Genomic DNA, 20,616 nt, shown 5'->3' with positions numbered 1-20,616 from the left:
GAAGATGTCACCCCATTTTGCGCTGACGATGTCAGATCCATGTTCCCCTGTGAGGAGGAGTTCAGGTTCTCCTATTTTTTTCATTGCTGCTTTGAATTTTTCTGCCATCCCTGGGATGCCTCTGATGAGATGGCTGAGAGTCTCCCCTGCTTTCGCGTGAGGGACTTCTGGGTGGGCGGTCTCAGATACTTTTGCTGTTTTGGGCGTTACCAACTCTTCTTCCTGTGGGCTTAATGGCCGTTTGGAGGTGTTGGTGTTCACCTCCATCTTTCCTCTCTATATCTGTATCTGTATTAGTATCTATATTGGTATTGATGGTTTCAATAACAACTGTTTCTTCTTGTTGGATTTTACTGCTAGTGGAAGTTTTTTTCCCCTTACGGTTTTTCTTAGACGTGGAGGTATGGATTTCTGTTATATCAGGAGCAGCCTCGAAAGGAGGAGAAGCTTCCTGTGCTGTGTTATTTCCATTGCTTGGTGGAGTTGCTGGCGTGATTGCACCACCCATCCTCTCAGCAAGGGTTCTGGATGGGCATGTGTCCACTTTGTGGTCAATGACCCCACATTTCAGGCAAGCCGACTCACAGTTTTCTTGGTTGTGGCCTGCTTTGAGGCAGTTTTTACATTTCACTCTAGGACAGTCTGCCCCAAGGTGAGTGAAGGCACCACATCTAAAACATTGTTTTTTTACACCAGGGTAATTTATCATTACTCTGGCGGATCCAATAATAATGAAGTTGGGAACGGGCGTTTTCATCCCGAGGGAGATGTGGACTTCATCCGACTTCCATTTAGGGTTTTCTGCGTCATTTAGGACTTCCACCTTGTGTACAACGCCCCATTTCCCGAATATTTCGTGGATGATCTTTACATCGGTTTCAATATATTCTATTCTAAAGGGAATCTGGGGATTCGAAGTAGTTTGGTAATGCTCCCTACTAAAAATGGAACTATTGTTTTTCCATTACACTCGAATCCTGCAAGTAGTTTGTCTCTTGTTTGTTCACTCCTTACTACTACTTGGAAGCGGCCACTACCAAAGGGAGTAAAACCAAAAATCTGCTCAGCGCCGACGCTTTCGATGAGGGCTTTGGCCAAACATCGAGGTCAGCTTCCACTTCGATTCCAAGGGTCCGCGTACACAGTAAAGCCATGGCTGGTGAGGGCCTAAGCTATTCCCACCACCGAGTGTGTTATTCTTGCCCCAGTCCGGGGCTTATTCTGTATCTGCTGCTGTAGTTTATTATCAAGTGCCTCTAAGAGACGCTTTACCGATAACAACTGAGCTAACATATACTACAATTTGCGCTTATCTAAACAATTTGCTAATCACCTATGAGAAAAGTTCACAAAAATGAACGCTAACCACACTACAGAAATGATACTGTGAAGTATGATCTTCAATATACACAAATTAGAATTAGAACATTTATCATAAAATAAAATTCCGTGACATGTTATTTTTGCAAAATATAATCGATAACTTTCATGTTTACTAAAAGGTGTTAGAATAATTTTAAAAATATTTAAAACGTATTTCAAAAATATAAAAACAAATCCACAGTACAATTTTAAATATTTATTTTTCAATCTTTTTTTATAAATAATTTTGAATTATTTTTCTAACAAACTTAAAATTTATTAATTCACCACTTTTATTGTTACACCAACTTATTTTTGAAAAAAAGAAATGGAACTGTAATTTAACTACGCATGAGCTTAATTCTTTGATTTGTTGTGATTTAGTTTGCTTATAATGAGCAACTATCACCAACCGAACAGTATTATTAATATTAGTACATTCGTCAAGAGCATTATTAGAAACGTCACATGACAATAGATCGCTTTTTTTATTTGTTCTTCAATAATTTTCGCCGCCGTAACGTCGACTCTGCTTTGAATAGTACGAGCTAATAAAGTCATTTCTCTAATTCTCATAATTAGATCGGTATTGATTTTGAAAATATTTAAAAAAGTTCCTCAGCATAATCAATACATTTAAGTCGTTTTTAGAAAATCGCCATCTGTAAACGGCTTTGGAAATTTTACAATTACATAGGAATGAATTAAAGCAGCTTTTGTTGGGCACTGGTCCTGATGTGTATACAAGTCCCCTTTTGTCGCTTACAATTCAATTGTCTAATGTATGATAGTGCATGTGTCGTCGCATTACTATGTCCGTTACGCTGATAATTACGACTATTAGTCATTTTAAATTTGCATTGAATTTATGACGTTGACAACCTCTGTCTAGAAAAGTACAGCCTTCAGTTAGAACTGCTATGAAAGAACTAGGGCTTAGCCCTTATAAGGACTGGCTTAAAGGGACGAAGCAAGAATGCTTTTCATCTTCCCCGTTATCTGTAGAGGACAGTGTAGGGATAAGGTGTTAATGAGCTACTAATGCTCTGATCATGGCAAGAGGGTAACAGCAATAGCCGAGCCTCAGTTAGAACTTCATTGGCTAGAGCATTGCCATCCCCAAGTGTATTAATCACCGACTATGTAAGTAAAGGTGAAATCTCAAAAATACGGACGATCTCTAGGCCACTCCATAGTGGGCGAAAGACCGTCCTAATCTCAGCGTTGGTTCCACTCAGTGACGGGCTCCCCGACCACTGAGCAGAACCGCTCAAATTCCGAGGAAAATAATTCACCGACAAAGCCCCTCAGCGGGCCGTGCCGGAGAACACCTTCCCCGGAGACTCAAAGTGCTCCCTTAAGGTAAAACCCCTAAGAGAGCGGACTCAAAAACTCCTTGCCCAAAGAGGTAGCAGCAACAGCCGAACCTCAGTTAAACTTCATTGGTACAGCTTTGCGTTGCTATCCATCACCCCCAAGGGCATTAATGAACCAATCGACTATGTAAGTAAAGGTTCAATCTCAAAAATATGGACGATCTCTAGGCCACTCATTCGTGGGCGAAAGACCGTCCAAATCTCAGCGTTGGTTCTACTCAGTGAAACTCGATTACCGAGCAGAACCGCTCAAATTCCGAGGAAAATAATTCACCGACAAAGCCCCTCAGCGGGCCGTGCCGGAGAACACCTTCCCGGAGACTCAAAGTGCTCCCTTAAGGCAAAAACATTAAGAGAGCGAACTCAAAAACTCATCGCCCAAGTGGGTAAGAGCAACAGCCGAACCTCAGTTAAACTTCATTGGTACAGCTTTGCGTTGCTATCCATCACCCCCAAGGGCATTAATGAACCAATCGACTATGTAAGTAAAGGTTCAATCTCAAAAATATGGACGATCTCTAGGCCACTCATTCGTGGGCGAAAGACCGTCCAAATCTCAGCGTTGGTTCTACTCAGTGAAACTCGATTACCGAGCAGAACCGCTCAAATTCCGAGGAAAATAATTCACCGACAAAGCCCCTCAGCGGGCCGTGCCGGAGAACACCTTCCCGGAGACTCAAAGTGCTCCCTTAAGGCAAAAACATTAAGAGAGCGAACTCAAAAACTCATCGCCCAAGTGGGTAAGAGCAACAGCCGAACCTCAGTTAAACTTCATTGGTACAGCTTTGCGTTGCTATCCATCACCCCCAAGGGCATTAATGAACCAATCGACTATGTAAGTAAAGGTTCAATCTCAAAAATATGGACGATCTCTAGGCCACTCATTCGTGGGCGAAAGACCGTCCAAATCTCAGCGTTGGTTCTACTCAGTGAAACTCGATTACCGAGCAGAACCGCTCAAATTCCGAGGAAAATAATTCACCGACAAAGCCCCTCAGCGGGCCGTGCCGGAGAACACCTTCCCCGGAGACTCAAAGTGCTCCCTTAAGGCAAAAACCCCAAGAGAGCGAACTCAAAAACTCGTCGCCCAAGGGGATAAGAGCAACAGCCGAACCTCAGTTAAACTTCATTGGTACAGCTTTGCGTTGCTATCCATCACCCCCAAGGGCATTAATGAACCAATCGACTATGTAAGTAAAGGTTCGATCTCAAAAATATCGGACGATCTCTAGGCCACTCATTCGTGGGCGAAAGACCGTCCAAATCTCAGCGTTGGTTCTACTCAGTGAAACTCGATTACCGAGCAGAACCGCTCAAATTCCGAGGAAAATAATTCACCGACAAAGCCCCTCAGCGGGCCGTGCCGGAGAACACCTTCCCCGGAGACTCAAAGTGCTCCCTTAAGGCAAAAACCTTAAGAGAGCGAACTCAAAAACTCATCGCCCAAGGGGATAAGAGCAACAGCCGAACCTCAGTTAAACTTCATTGGTACAGCTTTGCGTTGCTATCCATCACCCCCAAGGGCATTAATGAACCAATCGACTATGTAAGTAAAGGTTCAATCTCAAAAATACGGACGATCTCTAGGCCACTCCATAGTGGGCGAAAGACCGTCCTAATCTCAGCGTTGGTTCCACTCAGTGACGGGCTCCCCGACCACTGAGCAGAACCGCTCAAATTCCGAGGAAAATAATTCACCGACAAAGCCCCTCAGCGGGCCGTGCCGGAGAACACCTTCCCCGGAGACTCAAAGTGCTCCCTTAAGGTAAAACCCCTAAGAGAGCGGACTCAAAAACTCCTTGCCCAAAGAGGTAGCAGCAACAGCCGAACCTCAGTTAAACTTCATTGGTACAGCTTTGCGTTGCTATCCATCACCCCCAAGGGCATTAATGAACCAATCGACTGTGTAAGTAAAGGTTCAATCTCAAAAATATCGGACGATCTCTAGGCCACTCATTCGTGGGCGAAAGACCGTCCAAATCTCAGCGTTGGTTCTACTCAGTGAAACTCGATTACCGAGCAGAACCGCTCAAATTCCGAGGAAAATAATTCACCGACAAAGCCCCTCAGCGGGCCGTGCCGGAGAACACCTTCCCCGGAGACTCAAAGTGCTCCCTTAAGGCAAAAACCTTAAGAGAGCGAACTCAAAAACTCATCGCCCAAGTGGGAAAGAGCAACAGCCGAACCTCAGTTAAACTTCATTGGTACAGCTTTGCGTTGCTATCCATCACCCCCAAAGGCATTAATGAACCAATCGACCGCATCTCACGGTCGATTAACCCCTCGACCTAACTAGAGCTATGATATCAGAATGTTGATATCGATAACTTTCATTTATACTAAAATGGTGTTAGAATAATTTTTAAAATATTTAAAAAGTAATTAAAAAATATAAAGATAAATTCAGACTATAATTTTAAATATTTATTTTTCAATCTTTTTTTATAAATAATTTTGAATTATTTTCTTTTATTTTTTATTTTTGAATCATTTGAATAATATCCTGGACGGAATGTGAACCAAGGCTGTTTGTAACCGAAAGACAAATATAGTCCTTGTGGCTTTGTCATGAAAGTAACTATTGCTCGTACTACAAGATAAAAAAAAAAAAAAAGGATAGGTGAGTTTGAGATTAACAGTGCACTCCGTTGATTTGTCATAAACAATTGCTTGGAAGACATTTGTAGTGGTGTCGAAGGCATCATCATCCCTAGGAGTGCTTGATTGTATCCAAGGGACTACCTAATAGATGATCTCTCATTCACTGACTCCTTGCAATCGCTTTCTTGTAGAATCTCTGTTTCTGAATTGTGCACATTATTGGTGGATATGATTTCACTGAACTAGCCACTACCCTTTCCCTGTTTTTCCTTCAGTCATGTACGAACACTGGCAGTCATTGATTAGCATCCATCCATAGTTGAACTCTTGGCTTATCAGATCAACTTCTTTTTTTTTTTTTCTTCAAGCTATTCACTTGTGTTCTTAATAAAAAATTTCTCCATGTTATTTTCTCCAATGAATATATTCTCAGCTATTTAAGAAGAAACACATTAACAATTCCTTCCTTTTCTCGAATTTCCTGCGAGCATTATTATTATGTTGTGGGACTTGAGAATTTTAGAATAGTACTCTTTTATCTCTAAGTTTGTGTATATCAGTTAGCAGCTACTCTTCATACTCTCTTATAACAGCTGAGTTCAGGGCTAATGATGATTTTAAGACCTCGGGGAGAGAGAATATGAAAGATAAGTGCTGTCATGTTCGTGATCATAAACCCTTACGTATATGAAAGGTGAAATAGCATGTGTTCTATAGTCGATTTTCTTAGTTGAGGGATAGATAAATCGATTCGTGAGGGAAAAAAAAATCCTACATTTCGGAACATTGTAGGCTAACTCAGAACGAGCTGAAGAAAGCCCGAGAAAAAACGTTGTTTTAGTCGGCGACAATTACATTGAAGACCTATAATAGTTTACTAAATAAATATTTGGTTTAACAACCACAGAATAGTGAGCAAAACTTGAAACGACTGTCATGTATACGGTTTCGCATACACGACAGTATTTATGTAAACTCTAGGCTTACCGGAATAAATGTATATGGACAAAACCGTGGTGTATGATGTAAAGAATACTCAATACGAATGCCTTTCAGTAATTCTATAGGCACAATTTTTGGAAATGAAAACTATTACTAAATTATAATGTAATTTTGTATTTATACTTCATTTATGCCCAAAATTCTCTATTTTTATATTATGTTATTCGCACGAGATCGTTTCATTTTGTATGGTTCACTAATCAAAAACATTCTTAAACTAGAATTGCATAAACCAATGTTTCTCAAAGTGTGGTACGCTAACCCCCAGGGGTCCGCGAAAGGTCTTCAGGGGATCCATGATCGTTTTCGGCTATGCATCATTAACGCATGGAATAAAATTTAAGTTTGGGATCGCAAAACGTTCCTATTGTATCACTGAATAAGGTACAGAGACATCTGCAGGCGTGTAATATGTTTCTCAACAAATAGTGCAATTAGAGATAACTGGGATAAAAACGGAACTAATGAATCGCATGACCCCCTCCCACATAAAATGCTGTATAGTAGACAATCAAAACCATATGGTGCACCGGCAACATATGGTTTTGTTTGAGTGAACGTGTTAAAACTAAGAAATATATAGTGAATGTGTTTCAGATATTATATAAGGAATTCGGTTGAAGAGAATTAGCATTTCAACTGAATTGTCGGCTTGCCTTTGTCAATTAATAGCGCGATCTTTTGTTAATACCGCACCAATCATATGAACGTCTTCATAGCTGCTTTATCTCTACTGGCCTACCATTGCTGCCTGTTTCGAGTTCTGCTTTCACCAGCCATTTGTTGAAGGACTGTTCGTTAAATACGGTAATTTTTTTTAGCTTTCAAATTCTTAAGTATGGATCACTGGTTAAAGACTGGATTTTTAAAATGCGCAAAAGAGAGGAACATAATAGATACAAGTAGCTGACAGCAACAAGAAAATATTGATATTGTATCCGGATCAATTGAAATTGATAAGTGTGTGTCGTCTGACATCTCTAAAGAACCAACTAGGAAGAAGATGAGAAAACTTCGTAAGTACGATATAAATTAGTTGAAATGTGGATTTTCGTGGACGGGAAATGAAGAGGAACCTATTCCATTATGTGTAATTTGCGGTGAAACTTTAAAAAATGAAAGCATGAAACCATGTGATTTAAATCGCCATTTTCAATCGAAACATAATGAACGCAAGGACAAACCTGTCGAATTTTTTCAAAATAAACTAAAACATTTAAAAGAATCTCAAAAAGTGATGTCGATCGTGTCAGGAGGTGAAAACAGGAAGGCTTTAGAAGCTTCATATCGTGTGTCGCTATTAACAGCAAAAAGTGGTGCAGCGGAAACAATTGGTGAAACTTTGGTCAAACCTGCAGCAAAAATAATAGCGGAAATTATGATCGGAGATAATGCAAAAAGATCTTTTGATCGGATTTGTCTTTCAAATAGTAGCTTTCATCAAAGAATCACTGAAATGGCTGAAAATATAAAACAAACATTGTTATCCGATATACGTAAGAGTCGTTATTATGCGTTGCAGGTAGATGAATCCACCGACATTACAAATTTTGCAAATCTTCTAGTGTTCGTTAGGTTCGAAAAAAAATCAAAAAATTCATGACGACCTTTTATATTGCCAACCCTTGTCAGAACATACAACAGGAGAAAAAATATTCAACAATATAAATACCTTCATGCATCAAAACAAGCTTGACTGGGAAAGTTGTGTTGGAATAAGCACGGACGGAGCGAAATCCATGGTTGGATCTAAAAAAGGGCTTTTTCAAGGATTCAAGCTGTTGCATCAAATGCAAAATCGACACAATGCTGCATACACAGGGAGGCTTTGGCTACACATATGATGTCTACAGACCTAAGAAAAGTTCTTGATGAAGCTGTAAAAATCATAAATTATATTAAAGGACGTCCTCTAAATGCCAGACTTTTCTCTCAACTTTGCAAAGAAATGGGAAGCAACTATACACAACTTCTTTTCCATACCGATGTTCGTTTATTTGAACTTCGGAATGAATTACAAGTTTTACTTGATGAAAAGTTTGAATTGAAAAAGTATTTACATAATTGGAAATGGCTCAATCAATTAGCATACCTGGCAGATATATTTACTGTATTAAATAGTCTTAATTTATCTTTATAAGGCAAGGAAATTTCTATATTTCATGTTCAAGATAAAATGAACGCCACGTTGGCAAAAATGAAGTTATGGCAAAAGCGAGTTGGTAATGGAGAATTTGACGCGTTTCCATCGCTTCATGAATTGCTCGCAAGTTCAAATGAAAAAAAAATTGATGATGATGTGAAAATTACTATGCAGCATTTAAAAAGCTTACAAATGAATCTAGAAAAGTATTTCCCTGAATTGGACATTAATATTGATTGGATAAGATACCCTTTTAACAAATTTATGCCAAAGAGTCTATCGTCAATAGAAGAAGAACAACTTTTAGAACTAGCTTCTGATGGTTTCCTAAAAAATAAATACAGCGAGAATACGTTATCATCATTTTGGCTACAAATACAGAATGAATTTCCTGAATTAACAGATAAAGCTCTAAGGTTCATTTTTCTATTTCCAAGTTCATATCTGTGAGAAGTTGGATTTTCGGCCCTTGTAAATATTAAGACGAAGAAGAGGAATCACATTATAGATGTCGAACCGCATCTGAGATTGAAATTAACAGCTATAGAGCCAAATTTCGCTGAAATTTTATCTCACCATGAGCAATTTCACTCCCCTCATTGATGATAAATTATTTCAAGTAAGTAAAACTTTATAGTATCTTTATAAACTTTGTTCTATAAAAAATAAATCATATTTTTTGTTTACATGAACATATAAATTCAAATAAAATAGATATTTAATTTTTTAATATTTTAAATTAATTTATTAATTGTAATTAATTTATTTGTTTTAATTAAGTTTTAATTAATTAATTTTTAATTAATTAATTTTTTTAAATTAATTAATTTATTTTGGATTAATTAATTAGGGGTACTTGGTAATAATGAAAATTTAAGAAGGGCTCCGCGGATATCTGAAGTTTGAGAAACACTGGCATAGACAATAACACTTGCAGTTAGGTTTCATTTTCTCTTAATAGATGGCAGCAGGGAGAAAAGCTTTTTAGTGCACTAATTTAAGAACACCCTTGAAAATTGTATTGTTGTATGTTTGTACTACGATTGGCTGCTATGGCTTTAAAAGTTCCAAATAACTTCAACTATTATAAAGTTCAGTTATTACTGATTTCATATCAATAAAGTTAATAATAACATTTTGATGAACCCATTTAACATAAAATACGTCTAATTCTTTAAATTCGAAACCATTAAAACACACACACACACACACGCTTTCCATTTCTTTCTTGCTTTCTGTTACAATATTTTTTTCATAATTGAACTATCTATCCACCTTATATACTTATGAAAATAACATGAACTTTAGAAATATTGTTTATATTTCACTTTCGAATTTTATAAAATCTATTTAAGTAATTAAGAAAGTATCTATTATATGTTTTTATTTTCAGTAAAGGTTTTAACAACTTTTTGTCTTTTTATCTTATCAAAGAGATATCAAAGAGTAGTTTATTCAGGAGTAGAGTCCAAAAGACGGCCTGTGACTAGTGGTGTGCCGCAGGGTTCTGTTCTTGGACCACTGCTGTTTAATCTGTTTATTAACGATATAGGGAAGAATCTAAGTGGAACAAGTCATTTGTTCGCTGATGATGCAAAGTTGGGTAGGGCAATAGTGAATGCAGAAGATGTCAAAGTCTTGCAGGATGACTTAGATAGATTGGAGTTCTGGGATAAGGAGAATGGATGTCAATTTAATGTGACAAAATATAAGATTATGCATTTTGGGGGAAAAGATTAGCAGCAGTATACCACATTGGTGGAACTGTACTCCAAGAGATTGATGAGGCCAGGGACTTGGGAGTGTTGGTGGATAGGGAGATGAAGTTTAGGGGGCACATTGCAAAAGTAGCTAAATCAGCTCATCAACTCACTTGGTTGTTGAAAAATACCTTGACGAGCAGAGACAAGCAAGTTATTGTACCTCTGTACCGAGCCTTGATAAGACCTCATCTCGACTACTGTGCCCAGATTTGGTCACCTCGGTTCCTTCTTGATGGGGAGGAGGTGGAGAGGATCCAGAGGCGAGTGACTAAGATGATAACAGGTCTATGGAATGAACCATATGAGAACAGGTTGAAGATTTGTGGGTTGCAGAAACTAGTTGATAGGCGGAGGAGGGGAGATATGATTGATACATTCAAATTGCTAAAAGGATTCTATAGGATTAATTCAGAGGATATTTTTGAGATCAGGACTGGTGGTGGGAGAACTAGGGGACACCTATGGAAGCTGGGCAAGAGTGTGGTCAGCAGGGGTGTTAGAGCTGGGCTCTTTACTTTTAGAGTGGTAAATGAGTGGAATAAGCTGCCAGAGTCTGTTGTGGGTGCTATGACAGTGAACGAGTTCAAGGCAAGGTATGATAGATACTGTGAGAATGTAATCGCATAGTTGTGTGGACATGATGTTTAGGGCCTCCCTCGATGAGTCGAAGGACTCCTGGAGTTGCCCGAAATAATAATAATAATAATAATAATAATAATAATAATAATAATAATAATAATAATAATAATAATAATATCTTTTAACCATGCATTATTCACTGCATCTCGCTTTTTCCGCTTAACATTGCAATCTATCCTTACAAAGAGATGAAAACATATTTTTAGTAACCGATTAAAATAAATTTGTGAATCATAACTAAGTCTAAACTGTAAACTAAAACATAATAAATAACCAATGCAGATAAAGCATAAATTAATCCTATCTTCAATCTCGTTTGGATACATTCCTTCCCCTTGATTAAAATAAAATTTTTGTTCTTTCAGTACAATTCTGCTTATTTTAATTTTTTTTTTAAATTTCTTTCGGAATTATAGTTTAAAAGGGAGGACTTTTATTTGATTTAAACACAAGAGTATGTGTCATATACACCCATTCGTGATTTTGATATTATTTTGGAATGCAAAATTGCAAATGTACTTGTAATACGATTACAGTGAGTTGGAAAGTTGTGTATTTCGAAATCATAACTGATTGATTGACTCATCAAACAATGAAAGCGTTTGATAAACAAGACACTCTTTGACGGAAACATTGATTTAACCGGGATGTGGTGAACTTTTCTGCAATGACATTCGAATAAGAACTCCATGGTGGAAACAAGAAGTTAAAGAAGAATGCATATCGAAACAAATGTCAAACAGATGAGAAATTTTGAGAATAAAACAGAGATCTGTACTTAAATTTTGTAGATATGAAATGCTGGAGTTAAATGTGGTAATTCGAACATGCCAGGGGACGCGTAGCACAGTCCTTATTTTTTTACATACTCCAGATTGCTGCACGTGTTTCTGTTGCATCTGCTAGCACCATCTGACTAACTACTATTTTTTATATTCTTATTTTCGTTTCTTTGCTTATGTTTTTATTGTTAAAGAAGATGTTGTCTACACATTCGGATTTTAATTTCTTCAGTCTGTTCTGTAATTATTAAAAAAATCAGCTAACTCCGCTAATTCCCTTATAGATAGTAGGCGAGGCCGTTTTTATCTCATTTTGGAGACTGAGTGGGCAGTTCAATCTCCACCGGTCAATCAAAGATAGCTGTCCCATGACTATCACTAATTATACACGGAATCCGATGAGGAGAGACGGCCTACAAGTGCCACCATCTTGTGATCCTTAATCCAAACAGTATGTTTGCTGTCTGAAAATAGTGTGCGTTCTACTGTTGATTTTTTTTTTGACTTCACAGGGCAAAAAATCCGTGTTTCGTGGAGAAAAAAACTCGCTTGCCAGTGCCAAAGATCGACTAACACGGGAACCAGACGAAAAGAGGCTTAGTAAAACTTCCTTGGCAACTAGAATTGAACTTATATTACCTGGTTATTTTGTCTTTAAAATAATTTTCACAGCTATATAATCACACGTGTACCAGAGTAAAAATTTAACAAATTTCAATAAAGACAGAGTATAGCGCATGCGTTTAATTGGGATCTATGTATACAGTCACGTGTAAATGGGTTAAAATTATTGGGCTGAAAGTAATTAAAATGAGTTTAAAATAAAATATAATAGATTAAAATTTATTTAATAAATTGAGGATAGCAATTTTCCACACTTTTAGAAGAGCGAGGCAATCGTTACGATTGAGGTTAGGTCGATGAAGTAGGGCTTCAGCACTTGCTTTGTTTAAACGTTCATGTTTATATATGGATCTATGAATCAGTTGGTGTTTTCCCATTCGATCCTGTGGTTAGTGTTTTAAATTTTTGCCACACGTTCAGAGATGCCTTTAATATAGGGTATGAAGTCCTGTGGGCTTCTTCTTCTTCTTATCTGGGTCGCTGTGTAGGAGAGCGGTTAGTTATCTTTTGGGTTATAATTGGATTATAGCCATTTGGTAAGGCTGTTTCTTTTGATGGTTTCCAGTTCTTGTATGAGAGAATCTTCGGAAGAACAAATCTTGTTTGCTCTTGTCTCCCCTAGGGATTTTATGATGCCATATTTTTGAGATGGATGGTGAGCTGATGTATTATGGATATAACGACCTGAAAAAGTGTTTTCGGTAGACTGAAGTGGAAATGAATTCCTCTTGCGTATGCTGCATGTGTACATCTAGAAAGGAAACACCTTTTGATGATTTTTTTAAGTGCAAACTTGATAAGAGGATGTAGAGTGTTGAATTTTTGTAGAAATGAGCGAATGACTCCACCTGTGTGACTCCAAGCTGCAAAGACATCATTAATATATCGCAGCCATAAAATGGCTGCGGTATATTGGACCATAAAATGGTTAAATATAACAACAACAGGATAAAAGTATCTGTATGTACTGTAAATATTATTTTCTATGATGATAATATATCACTAGTTCTTATAACTATTTAATTTTTTTAAATTAATTTTCATTGTCATTAACTGTGAGTGTGTGGAGTCTTTTTATATATTATTATTACATGACACCTCCAAGGACCATCCCGGGAGGACACTCTACTCTACCTCCGCTATGCACATCTCAACGTCTCCTCTACTATTTTGTAAGAAAAGGATGACATGAAAGGAATACTGTATGCATGAAGATGATGTCCGTTATGAAAATTATAAGCAGCAGGTTAGAATAGTCACGACTGTTGTACGGAAAGCTAAGTCTGAGTATGAAAAGAAACTGATTCTGTGTGCAAAAGACAACGCACAAAAATTCTATCGATATGCAGCAAGAAAAAGAAAGAATGAATATGAAAGAATAACTCTTCCGAATGCAGATGATGTGAAGGTGACAGATGCAGAAGAGGTTGTTCAACTAATGAGTGCCCGTTTTGCTAAAAGCTATCAACCTAGTGCATGGAACTTCATTGCTCCCACTCCACCGAATGAAGAAACTCAGGTGTATGAGGAAGAGGTATTAGAGATGTTGCGCAAACTGAATAAGAATTCAGCAATAGCGACTGATGGGATATTAGCACGTGTACTAAAAGAGTGTTCAGCTGAACTGGCTATTCCTTTGATCAGGATATTTAATATGAGTCTCAGAACAGGGAAGATTCCGCAGGAATGGAAGGAATGCATGGTAATTCCATTGCACAAGGGTGGTGCAAAGACCAATGTATCCAACTATCGACCAATCAGTATTTCAGGAGTGGTTGTGAAGATTTTGGAAAAATTGGTTAGAACTCGCATTCAGAAATGGGTTGACAGTGATGAACAACATGGGTTTACTAAGGGATAATACAGAATAAATGGAAGATCTGCATAAATTGGAGATTACGAGTTTGACTTATAAAATATTAGCGTGGATAAGAGGATGGCTGACTGACAGATATATAAAGGGGATGTGAGTCTGCAAGCTTTGAGGTAACCAGTTGTGTACCACAAGGATCAGTCCTTGGTCCACTGTAAATCTGTAATTCTGTGAATTAATGATATTAGTGTGGATTTGACATGCGGCATAGTATCAGTAGATAACCACTGTCGTATTATATTGGTGGGATTATACTAGAAGAAATTGACCAGGCTGGTGTTTTGGAGTGTTAGTAGATAGCAATTTGAAGTTCAGGAGCCATGCAGCAAAGATTGCAAATGCAATTCAAAAGATAATCAACACTGAAACGAACGTTCACATATAAAGATAAGAATGTCATTTTGCTGCGTTACAAGGCATTGATAAGACCTTACTTGGACTACTGTGCGCAAGTCTGGTCTCCTGGTTTCCGTTGTGATTCTGATATATTGGAGAGAGTACAAAGCAGAGTGTTAAAAATGTCAGGATTGTGGAATACTGATTATGAAGACAGGTTGAGAATTTGTAGACTGAGTAACTAGCAAAAACAGGAGAAAGACAGGAGTGATATGATTGAGACTTACAAACTGCTGAAAGATTATACAAGATTTCAATTAATGGAATTTTTCAATTTATGGAGGGTGGAGAAAGGATGAGAGGACATCCTTGGAAGCTGAGAATGAAGGCCGCCAAGAAGGGTCTAAGGGCTAGATTTTTCTCTCAGAGGGTGGTGCGTGATTCGAATGGATTGCCATTGGATGTTGTAAGTGCAAGCAGTGTGAATGAAATCAACAATAAGTATGATAGCTGGTGCGTGTAGTATGTGGCCTCTCGATGAGTCCCTAACTCCCTGTAGGTCTCTCTTAATAATAATAATAATAATAATAATTACTCCAGACATTGAGGATATCCTTATCTTCAGTGATATTGCGACTTTAATAATCTTTGATTCCTTTTACAGTACGTTTTTTCTTCCATTTCGAAGTTTTTTTTTCCCAATAGTCTCCATAATCTTTTGCCAACTTCTTGATATTTATTTTCTATATTCTTACCGAAATCTTCCCATGATTTTGTTTACCTACGTTTAGTCGTTTCGTATTATTAATAGTATGGATTGTTAACGATTTTGATTACACATTTTGATTCATTAACTTCATTTAGTATTCTAGAAATTGTATTGCTAGCTGATTTAAGGATCCTCTCTCTCTCTCAACCCCCTCCCCTCCCACATATACACACACGCACGCACGCACCACCACCAAAAACAACAACAACAAAACACATCAAAGTTCCTCCTGTTCAGCTATGTAGATTATTGAGTTGGTTTGGGTGACGGGAAATCATCTTCAGGGGACTCCTATTCCTGTGCGTTCATCTTTTTCTAAAGGATAAAGTTCCTCATTGCATCTTTACTGTATGGATGGGAGTTGGGAAAGATATTTTAACCACTTTTTATTTCATAAATATAGTTACAAATGTATGTCTAAGTGGTATACATAATCATGATAATTACTCTTGTATGTACTCTTCTCTGCTTATTCTCATTTATCCAAAATATTAGCTGTTTCATTTATTATTGGAATAATCTGTGGCATCCATTGTTTCACAACACTCCAGATTTCTTCCGCATTTCAACAATAAAGCCCAGTTTGAAATCTTAGTCCAGTTTCAAACTGGGCTAACAATCTTCTCGCTTTTTTTTTTTTTTTTTTGTTCAAGGTGATGAGGTACAGGTCAAATGAATCCAGTAAACTTTGCATGTATCACAAATCAATTGTTCGGTATTTCGCTCTCTTCGTATTAGCACTTGAACCACTAAATAACGAAGCAAAACTGTTAGTTTACGCCGATGATATAACACTCACCACAGAAAGAGGAAAAATTAATGAGCAAAGTTAAACCTAACAAAATATCATTGTATGATTGACGAACGATAAAAGCAAACTCAAATACCGGTATCGCTATTTACACAGGAGTACATAGCCCTTATCTTACTCATTAGAACATCGCTCTATAAACACATAGAGCTACTTTTTCTGAAGAACACGAAGAGCAGGGGTCTCCAACGCATGGCCTACCGGCCATTTTGAAAAAATTAACTGCTTAACATTAACACGCGATATTAAATAAAAAAACAATAATTTCAATGAAACCCGCGGGCCACTAAGCTATAGGACCAATTTGTACTTTTTTTTGTGCCGATATTTAGAATTGCAAGATGCTTTCCAGATTCGCAAGGAACGTTGTGCATTTGATACTTTACGTAAAATCCTATAAAAATAAATATTAAATAGATATGCTTCTTCAACCATCTACCAGCGCCAAACTGTACTTAAGTACTAGTACTAACGTCGCAGGTAGATGGTTGAAGCAGTAGGTCGGTCGAGTGCCCTGTCTAGTGCCTTCCAGATACATCTCGAAGGTTTTCGATACTTCGTTATTTTCATATAAATACAAGAGGATCTCATCCACACTCAGTCGTGAGCAGTGTGATATTCGTGCATAAGCGCACGCAGGTTCGTTTGTCGGCCAAGCATATTTGGTTTTATATTGTCAGACTTTTCTCATTAGTGTGAGACATATTCAGTGGATAATAACCGTTACACGCCCATTTTGGATCATTTTTGGGGTTCACCTTCCATCACTATGGCGTCTACGAGTAAAAATCGTAAATCAAGTGATTCTTGTCAGGTTTTTAATGAAAAGTGGACCAATTTGTTCCTTTTTTTGTGCCGGTCGACGATAAGCCAGTGTGTTTCATTTGTCGTGAGTCAGTGTCAAAAGAATACACAGAAAGAATATAAAACGACACTATGAGACAAAACATGCGTCCAATTTCGATCACCTTCAAGGGCGGCTTCATGTGGACAAAGTGAACTGTCTCCAAATTGATTTAAAATACCAGCAGGGTACGTTTAAAAGGCAGAGGGAAGAGAGCGAAGCGTGCGTCAAAGTAAGTTATGTAATAGCTGAAAAAATTGCTTAAAATCAAAAACCTTCTTGGACGGCGAGTTTGTGAAAGAATGTCTCGTCGTTGCTGGGGATCTTTTGTGCCCAAATAATAAGGAAGTGTTTACAAAAACGGGTTTGTCTGGGGTAACTGTAGCATGACGTGTCGAAGAACTTGCCAATGACATTGAAGGAACTTTAAAAAAAACGGTGGTCCAAATTTACGTCATATTCACTTGCTTTAGATGAGAGCACAGATGTGAAGGATACAGCACAACTGGCTATCTTTGTCTGTGGCATTGATCAACAATTCACTATGACAGAACTGCTAGCTGTCGTACCTATGAAGGGAACGACGAAAGGCACTGATATTCTTGAAGCCCCCAAGAAAACGTTCTAGCATTTCAACCTCAGCTTAACCAACCTCAAGGGTGTGGTAACTGATGGTGCCCCTGCTATGGTGGGAAAGAACGAAGGGTTTACTATAAGCCAAAAGGCTATTTTACCAGCGACATAAATTAAGTTAAAGGGAGATGGTAAATCCCGTTTTATTTTATAGCCGGGTACGAAACTATGGATCCATCGAATCCATAGAGTTTCATGCCGAAAAAACTATCGGCGAGGACAAGTGTAAGTAATCACTTGGGTAGTACAACACCACGGCAACTCCAAGAAAAGGTGGAGTAAGCTCCGTCACTAACCTTAATATTCTCTCATAATGTAAAACACAGCTCCTAAGAGATGTATATATATTGTTTTACATTATGAGAAGAGGTCACTACCCAGACCGGGTTCAACCTTTTTGGAGGTCTCATCACTCGGAGCTTGCTCCACTTTTGCTTGGAGTTGCCCTGGTGTTGTACTACCCAAGTGATTACTTACACTTGGGCTCGCCGATAGTTTTTTCGGCATGAAACTCGATGGATTCGATGGGTTTCGATCCGAGTTTCGCACCCGGCTATAAAATAAAACGGGATTTACCATCTCCCTTTAATTTAACTTATGTCGCAGGTAAAATAGCCTTTTGGCTTATAGTGATAACAATATAGGAATACACCAATTCAGCATTTCTATGGTAGAGGTATATGTAAGTTTGGTTCAATTAAAATCTTAATATTCCAGGTCTACCTACTCACTGATGAGACCTCAAAAAAGGTTGAAACTGGTGGGGGCCCCGTGAAGCTCTGCTGGGGATAGGTTTTTGCCTGTCTCTGAGTGGGGCCACCGTTGAGATTATGGCTCTGCTTGGTGGTGGGTGAGCCACTGGGTAGAGCTAATACTGAGAAGTTATTCTCGGTGATGGGGTGAGCCTGTCATTGAGTAGAGCAACGCAGAGTTGGGCGTTCTTTCTGGATCGTCTTATTTTTAGAGCCCGTTTCACTTTTACATTCAAAAAAGGTTGAAACCGGTCTGGGTAGTGACCTCTTCTCATAATGTAAAACAATATATATATATATACATCTCTTAGGAGCTGTGTTTTACATTATGAGAGAATATTAAGGTTAGTGACGGAGCTTGCTCCACCTTTGCTTGGAGTTGCCCTGATGTTGTACTACCCAAGTGATTACTTACACTTGGGCTCGCCGATAGTTTTTTCGGCATGAAACTCTATGGATTTCGATCCGAGTTTCGTACCCGGCTATAAAATAAAACGGGATTTACCATCTCCCTTTAACGTAACAAAGGGTTTGTTGCACTGCTGTGGAAAGAACCGGAACACTAGAAGGAAAAGATTTCGTCCATTACCACTGTTTTCAATCCACCAGGAGAATTTGTGTGCGAAAACTATTGGATTTGAGAATGTCATGTGAGTTATGTCAACATTATTAGGGCAAGAGGATTGAATCATCGTCAATTACAAGAGAGTTTTTTACCCAAGAGTGCGAAGCGGATCACGACGATGTGGTTTATTATAATGATGTGTTGGTTGAGCAGAGGGAAGGGTCTTTAAAGAGTCATTAACTTAAGGAGCGAAATACAGCAGTTCATGCAAATGAACTGCTGTATTGCGGAATTTTTCTGAGGACGCATTCCCTAATCTTCGCCGGCATGCTTTGAAGAATCTGATTGAGGAATTTAACCATCCGACATGGATGACAGACTTTGCCTTTGTGACCGACATCCATTGCATATAGAATGACCTAAATACGAGGCTACAATCCAAAGATCAATTGGTGCACACTCTGTTTGATCACTTGAAAGTTTTTGGGGCCAAGCTCAAATTTTGGGAGGCACAACTCGCAAATAATAAAAAAAAAAAAGACTTAACTCATTTTCAGTTTCTCTCTGAATCCAGTTGTTCGTCTCTTGATGAATACGCTATAAAATTAGCCGTGTTGCGAAGTGAATTCGAAGAGAGATTTAGTGATTTTCGTAACCAACAGCCTTCTTTAGAATTATGTTTTCAATGCCATTCAGTGTCAGTGCTGCCGAAATACCAGACTCAGTACAAATGGAGCTGCTTGAACTCCAAAACAACTCTTTGAGAGAAAAATTATTCAATGTGTCCTTGCTTACATTTTACAAAGACTACATTATTATGGCAAGAGGATTGAATCATCGTCAATTCCAAGAGTGCGAAGTGGATCACGGCGATGTGGTTTATTATTGTGATGTGCGTTGGTTGAGCAGAGGGAAAGTTCTTAAAAGAGTCTTTGACTTAATTAGCGAAATACAGCAGTTCAACAATTCCATTGATCAACAATTCAATGCAAACCAAGGGGAATCTGATTGCGGCATTTTTCTGAGGACGCATTCCCTAATCTTCGCCGGCATGCTTTGAAGATGTGCGCTTTGTTAGGAGTCACATACTTATGTGAGCAGTTCTTCTCCAGAATGAAACATGATGAAGTCAAAGACAAGAACTCAGATTATGGACCAACATCTCGAGAATACTCTCCGCATAGCGACTTCCAACACTGATGCCAACATCGACAAGCTGGTCAACCAACCAAAAACATTGCCAAGTTGACCATTGACATTGTAAAAGATGAATGTTTTCTTCATTAAATGATGAAGTCTTTTTTCAAGTATTGATTGTATTTACTTATCATGAACCCGATTCCTGTAAATCCTATAAAAATAAACAAACTCAGCTCTTAAAGCTGAGTTTGTTTATTTTTATAGGATTTTATGTAAAGTATCAAATGCACAGCGTTCCTTGTGAATCTGGAAAGCATCTTACAATTCTAAATACCGAGTATAGCTTAGTGGCTCGCGGTCTTTATTGAAATTTTTAATGCGACCCGCACTATCTGAAAGGTTGAAGACCCCTGCCGTAGAGCTCTGAAACTATATAATAATAAAATAGGGTGTCATAAAATAATAAAATATAGTCATGCACTCATAAAATGAAAGTAAACATGCTTTCACTTTTTTAAAAGAATTTATCTATGAATACTTTTATAAAATTATTTTTTATTTATAAAATACAAGTGAAAAATCTTGTCTTTGCTGTCTTTTA

The sequence above is a fragment of the Typopeltis vanoorti genome, chromosome 6 (genome assembly GCF_054136105.1).
Source record: "Typopeltis vanoorti isolate ZY-2024b chromosome 6, IOZ_Tvanoo_1.0, whole genome shotgun sequence".
NCBI classification, from domain to species: Eukaryota; Metazoa; Arthropoda; class Arachnida; order Uropygi; family Thelyphonidae; genus Typopeltis; species Typopeltis vanoorti.
Note: the sequence above shows the minus strand (reverse complement) of the source record.